The sequence below is a fragment of the Macrosteles quadrilineatus genome, unplaced genomic scaffold (assembly GCF_028750875.1).
Source record: "Macrosteles quadrilineatus isolate MER2022 unplaced genomic scaffold, UCM_ALF_1.0 Scaffold_6__1_contigs__length_79288215, whole genome shotgun sequence".
Taxonomy (NCBI): domain Eukaryota; kingdom Metazoa; phylum Arthropoda; class Insecta; order Hemiptera; family Cicadellidae; genus Macrosteles; species Macrosteles quadrilineatus.
In genome coordinates, this window is record NW_026542599.1 from 72,664,574 (window position 1) to 72,672,487 (window position 7,914).

Genomic DNA, 7,914 nt, shown 5'->3' on the forward strand with positions numbered 1-7,914 from the left:
AGCTCGTATTAAATGTCCATTGAAACCAAAAATCAAAGCATAGCAATGAATGAATAGAACGGACGGCGGAATTCTGAGCGGGTATTTATTACGTTTATATTATCTTGCTTTTATTTATCACCTTTTTTCATTTCAAAGTCAAAAACTAAACGATTTTTACTTAAATACCATACTACAATATTTACTTAGCAAAATTATAGTTCAAGACGCAGTATTGAATATATTTATGTATTCAAATATATGTTTTTAAATATACATATATTTTAAATATACATAATATATTTTTGATATAGTGGCTGAATATATTTCTTTGTTGTTTATACTTTAGAAAAAAGGTTAATTTCCGAGTATTTTGTATACAGGTACCTTTTACACTGTAGTGAATGATTTGGTTTAAAGTAAGTCAACAATATTTTATCCGAATTAAATTCAGTAAATTATGCTTTTAAGTACACAATTTATAATTATTTACGAGGTGTGGTTATACAAAAGTGTGGCATTTCAATAAATTTAAACTCGTTTTCGAGGAAGAATTGCAGTAGCTTTCAAAATGAATGTTCGTTTAACACGCTTATCGGATGAATGAAACTGCTAATCTACAATAAATTACACTTGTTGACTGTAAATCTATACAGGGTGTTTCAAAATTGTCTGAACATATTTTGTGGACTTGTTCCTTGGAATAAGACAAACATACATGCCATAGTATAGGTCTAAAATGGCAGATTTCTTTCGGTTGGACTGTTTGTGATTTTTTAAAATTATTTAATATCTTGGGCATTTTTAAAGATAAATATTTTAATATTTTCTATAAATGTGAAATTTAGAAGATAAAAATGGCTTAAAAAATTTCGTTCAAATATTTCAATCAATTTACGGATGGCAGCAAGTTAAAATTTTAAATGCCAAATTTCATATAAACCGTAAATATTAAGAACAGTTTTTACGAGAAAAAATATAGACAAATAAAATCCTAATAAAATTAGACCATGTTTGTTAAAATCAGATGACAAACAACTGAGTTGTCAGTTTTTTTTTACATTCGGTTACTCAATTCAAAAAGAACTATTACTTCTCTTAGGTTAAGTCCTATTGCGTAACCGAATCTAGAAAATAATTGCTAACTCGGTTGTTTGTCATCCGATTTTAACAAACAAGGTCTCATTTGATTAGGATTTACATTCTCAATCTTTTTAATCATGATAACAGTTTTCTTAATATTTACTGTTTTCATAATATTTGGCATTAAAAAGATTTTAAATGGCCACCATATTGATATGGATTGGGATATTGGAACGAATTTTTTAAATCTTTTCAGCTTCTAAATTATACATTTATACCAATTTTAAAATTTATATCTTGAAAAATGCAAAAGATATACAATAGTTTTTAAAAATCACAAACAAACCGACAGACAGGAATCTAGATATTTTATACATATAGCATATTATGTTTGTCTGAGCCAAAGGATCAAGTCCACAAAATCATGTCCAGACAGTGTGAAAACACCCTGTATGTACAATTAAGGGTGAATTACTTACCTCAATGAGGTACGTACGCAATTGCCGATAGGAGAAGATAAATCGCCTCTTTCAAACATTGTCACATTTGTTTAAGAACCATAGTTGTATTAACTGTTGATGTTTAAAAGCAACAAAGATAATCAACGAAGTGAACACTCAAAGCAAGTCATGTGTAATTTGACTCAGGGCTTCTAACTGGATTGGAAGAAAAGTAACGTTTTTGTAAAACAAAGGTGAGAGAGAGAGAGAGAGAGAGAGAGAGAGAGAGATCTTTATCTTTAATCTTCAAGATTGTAATAGTGTCAGAGAATTTACAGTAGTATACATTAGTGCAATAAAGTCTTTGGATTTGGGAAATTTCAGATTTTCTAATTTCAGCTGTTCCTCCACTCGATGAACTCGTTGATGCAGTAGAAAGGGTGATTTAGCAACCACTCGTTCAGCCTCGACTTGAGCAGCCTTGGACTTGTGTTCCTGACCTCAGTTGGCAACAGGTTGAAGTACTTAGCCCCATTGTATGACGGCTTCATCTCGTACCGTTTGCTGTGATGAACAGGAAGGTTAAAATTTCCAGCATTTCGGGTGTTGTAGTGGTGTGTGTCTTCATTTTTGGGAAGGCCCTTCGGGCAAGCTAGTGAGATCACTTCCAATAAGTTTACGTTCACCACAGTAAGTATGTGCCACTGCTTAAAAGGTACTCGATAGCTCTCCTTCCAACTCAGGCCCGCCATTATCCTCAGTGCTATCTTCTGCAGGATCAGCACACGTTTGATGTTTGTGAGGGAGGTGCTGAATCCCATATCTCAGACGACTCTCAAAGAGGGCGTGGTATGAGATGTTTTTAAGAGCTGCCACTGTGCTAACAGTCTTAATGCGCCACAGAGCGAAGATTGCAGTACTCAGCCTCATGCAAAGTTCGTCCACGTGGTCAGTCCATGAGAGCCAGCTGTCCAAGATCAAGCCAAGATCAGGTAATATGAATACCGGTTCCTTTGTGTTCAACTAACAACATTGTAAATCTAACCCAAAAAATAGCTTGTGTGACAAATAAAAATGTAAATCCCTGCCATAACAAATCCTACAAGTATACGACAGGATCAAAGTCTCCTAAAATATCTATAAAATAAATCACGATACAAACATTTTAGTGAATTTCAATAATAGGAACAGTGTAGGCTACTTGTGATTTCTATACTTGAAATGAAATGAAAATGGTTTATTTAAACAGGCAAAGTTCACTTGTTGTTCATACTTGTTCATTATTTTAAGGGTGAGTTAAAAAATTTAAAACTCTTGGTATTTGTTTATTTAGTATATTATACGAAGATAGATTGTTTATTTCTACTGGATACTGTGAGTTTGTCCGTACAAATAATATACAAATAATAATGTTATTTTGATATAATAAATTTGCGAAAGATGAAATTAATATGATTAAATATTTATGAAACAGAAGGGATTACAGAATATATTGTGTATAAAAAAACAATATTTTGTAGCTAAAATATTCAGACATTAAACTGAAAACCAAACCATCCTTTCTCCAATATTACATGCAATTAAATGAAGTGATAAAATTCTAGACTCTCGGCTACATTTTACCGCATCATATCAATTCATCATATTGGTTTTATTTTAACTAAATTACAAATATGTCGTCACTAGTATATTGTAGCTAAATAGTTTTTGAGTAGATATAAAATAAATCTTCAATAGATGTATTACATCTAAGTTTTAAAAACGGTTTGAAACCAGATTTTTATAATTTTGGTCCTTTGATGGATTAAGTTTTAATAGTTTTCCTGTAAGTTTTGAGTTTTTGCTTTAAAACATTAGGAACATTTTAATTTCATGTGGTACACTTAATTTTGAGGTGGTACAATTTATTCAAGAACATACAATTTTGCTCATCAGTTCTCGTTCAGTGAGTGTGTCTGGTCTAGTGAATAAAGTGCAAGACCTCTGTTTTAGAGTACAGAGTTCAAATCTAACCAAGGACGAGGCAAATGTTTTGGACTATATTTAGTATAAGCATTCTGCACTCAACCTGATGCCAGCCCACTTAAAATGTAGGTGATAAATTACTTTTTTTCATCGAATACTGTAATCACAAAATCAGGCTACAAAATGTATCAACCTAGTATTAATGAAGAAAGTATGAAAGATCTATAGTGTATGTTTCCATTTGTTAAAAAAAATCCCACTGAGAATCAGTTAATAAATTTACTTGTACAGTGACTAGTTTTATCAAACATACTTCCTGAATTGTTGTATCTCTAAAATCAAAGCCTTTTACCACTTTACCCAACAGGTTGTAAGAGGCAGACTGTACAATGTGTTTATATTGTGTCAAAGGTTATATGCAACTAAAAGTTTATTAGTACACTTTGACCAATAACATATAGTGCAGTAGAAATAGTGTTGGAGGTGGAACTAATTGCAACATAAATTATTTCAGTTATAAATGATAGGTAATACACTTATAAAAAACATACTAAAAATATACATTTGTACTGTTACGCAAAATACGGGTTTTTGGTCGCCATTTAAAAAAAGTGTTTAATTTTAAATTATTGTTAAAAAATCTGGTTTGGTATCAAATTATAGAAAATATCATGCTGGAAAAGAATATAATGGTTGAATTTAAGATATACTGTTAACAGTGATGCACTATGGGTGAAAAAAGGTGCGTTTAAAAACGTGCCATTTAAACGGTTTTTTATTTATAAGTTAATTTATACTTTAAATTTGTTTTTTTCATTTTTGACCCTTAAAACATAAAATTTCCCAATTTCTCTCTAGACCTTTTTAAAGAGCTTAAAAAACCAATAGTTAAGTTTATCAAAGTGTTTTTGTACGGTTATTGGTAACGGAGAAAATTCAAAAAATTGGAAATTTTAAATCCCCATGTTATTCTTATGGAGAATATTGTAAAATGTTGTAGTTTGCTTCTTTATGGATATATTTTGATAAAACTTTGCAGATTTATTTATTTTATAAAATAATAAAATAACCACTGCACAAATGTGGGTGTTTGAGAATAATACAAAAAATTTAAAAAAGTTAATGTACCCATATGAGCCTTACTCCCTGAAGAGGTTAATAGACTAGCAACAGAGCCCATTGTGGGTTAAATACAACAGTCTCTAGTAAAATAATGGGGTTGAAATCCGTACACCACTTTACTCACTAATATTTTGGTACAGATTAAGCTCATAACATTAGAATCACACACTTAACATAAGGAACACACTTTAAACACAAATGCAAATTGTTAACAACAATATTTAATCAAAGAAAAATCTAATAAATAACAATATAACGATAAGCTGTTAAATTATTAACTCATTTTTCGTATGATTAGATTATACATACTGGTAAATCAATTATTGCCATCTATAAAAACAATTGGTTTTTCTTTTCCAAGTCGGGTTAGCTCTTCTAGACCGGTTTTCATAATTTTGGCCTTAAGCCGGGTTTACACTACTGTATGTAGCTAAACCTGCTATATAGCAGATTTTTGTAACATCTAGCAATGTTGTATAAAATTTGCAAGAAGAAAAAGTAACTTGTCAAAAGTGCTATATAATACTGCTATATGTAGCAGATCCTGCTATATGTAGCTAAAATTGTGCTATCCATCGGGAGTAGGTAAATAGAAAAAGAAATACGTGCTACATCTAACATTGCCATATTTAGCAATGATAAACATATATTTTTTTGCCTAGCATCTGCTATCATTTAGTGCCAACAGTTCACAGTTGTAGCCTCCTGGGTGCGGACGGTTTTGCTCAGCGATCTTTGGGAGGGACTGGAAACGGAAAGTGACGGAAAGTGCGTAGGATCGGGATGCAATTATAAACTTAATTGAACTGGTCTGTGGACAACCGGTGTTGTGGTTATACGTAAAACGTTTTTGAAGCCGTATTTCCCGTTTTAATCATGGACTGTCAGCGTATTCGTCATCATTTAGGTCCCGTAATAAATCTGCTATACTGTACTTATTTCTCGAAGCAAGAAGCAGTCGAACCTAAAACTTGCTAGAATCTTCGCTTCCGCCTCTCTATCTGACTTCCAAGATCCCCGCAATAGCTGCCACGAACCATGTCTCTTCAACGCACATTTCGATACGGAATGCGAAAGAGGTTGTGCTACATATAGCATATAGCACGAGCACCATAGAATCACAAAAATTGTCCGTAAATTGTTCATACAGCAAAAGTTATATAGCAATAGTATATAGCAAAAGTTATATAGCAGGTTTTGCTACATAGTGTAAATCCGGCTTTAAACTAAACCTATGGACGCCCCATAGATTTGCTATCAAGCATCAGCACTCATTTTGACGTATATTTCGAGTCATGCACAAACTGCCTCCCTGTACATTACTTACGGGAGATAATTTTTTTTTTTTTTTTAGTTCGTTTGGCTCTTCTACCCGATCGATTTTCATAATTTTGGTCTCAAAGCTATGCAAGGACATATTTGTCATCAAGCATCATCATTAATCCATCAAATGTATTACTCTACGAAAAAAATTAAATTGGAATTTTTCATTTTTTACTTCAATTAAAAATGTATTCCAGCAGTTATAATTTATTTTTGTAAAAAAATACGACCGACTTCAAAATGCTCTAAAAAGAATGAAATAATTTCAATAAAGTAAACTTTTGTATTAGGCAAGCTCACATATTTTAAGTCGGCGTGGCTCAAACTGCAAATATGATTTAAATTAAATATTGTGTGTGTATTTTGAAAATCAATAAATTGTAGCTGGATAACATAAATATATAAAAAAACATACTGAACTGTTTTGTTAATATATTAAAGGAAATATTTTCTTGTATTTTATGTTTACTTCAGAATAAATGCATTATGAAAATAACACACACAAATGTTCTATATGAATAGAAAAATAATTTAGTTTGATATTATGATAGGGAAAAGAAGCTAGTTTAGTATTAAACGTCACTTTTCCAAGTTAGAAACATTTAAATGCGTTATAATCTTTTTAAAGATACTCGTTAATACCACTATAATGCCGATCTCTGATGACGGTAATAAAATACACTTAACGCATAACACTATGAAAAAGACATGCAGATTAACACCTTTAGTTATAGATAGTCACCTGCAATATGGACACCCTCTTTCAATTTTGTATCAAAAATCATCATAGAGCCGCGCCGACTTAAAATACGTGAGCTTGCCTAATACAAAAGTTTACTTTATTGAAATTATTTCATTCTTTTTAGAGCATTTTGAAGTCGGTCGTATTTTTTTACAAAAATAAATTATTTCATGATTTTTAGTGACTGTATAATTTGTTATTTTATATTAATTACTTGAAGTTTTTTGATAAGCAAAACTGCTTGAAACAATCAAAAGTGCCACAGAACAATCATTATTTTTAAACTGCTTGAGTCACCTGTTCAGTTTACATAATCAATGGGTATAAAAATTAACATTTTTGGATTTTCCTTTAAAAAAACAAAGAGTTGTCCATTATATTAGGCCTAATGAAAAAAGAATGTCTTTCCTAGAGACATTGAAATGCCAGACATCGTTTCCTGCAATTGGTGTACTTCTACATTATAAAACGAAATACAGTAATGTCTCAAGCCTTTTGGAACAATAAGAAAGTTATTCCTCAGCCACCAGCACTAAAAAATCTCTTAAAAGTAGAAAATTGGTTGTTATCACGTATATTACCTTTGAAAAATACGTGTATGAAAGATTGGTTCAGCTAAAATTGCTGTAAGGGGTAGGTGGTTTTGTTTGCTCAAGATGTAGTCGAAATTGCAAATCAGCTTCCCATTTCCGAAGCAGGCATAATATTATTGACAGTGAAGAATATTAATAAACATTCTACAATAAATATTCCATAATAAATTGTCAATATCATACACCATGTAATTCACTATGTTTTTATAAGTCAGAACATTCAATACTCAAAACAGAATCATACACAAATCAGGCCAAACGTTTAAATACCTTTTTTATAGTAACCAAAACAAGAAGCATTTTTTCAATGTAACTTATTTAGGCTCCATGGCAAGAAATAGTTTATTAATCAATATGAAGCAACTGTTTCATGAAGAAACTGTCTGTAGCTTCATTTAAAAGGGTTTAACTAACAGCTGTAGGAATGTTATTATTATTTATTGCCTTCTCTGCACAAATGTAAACAATCTGCACAAATGTAAACAAAATGAATGTTGAATATTTAAGGGTTTCAGAATTTTTCACCGAAACCAATATTATACTTAAACATAATATATAAGGTACCACATAGAAGCTCTCCTGGTTATTTTGGTGGTGGAACCACACTGATCGGTAAGAGAATCACAGAGAAATTGGTGAACATACATAGAAAAAAAAAAACATCGCC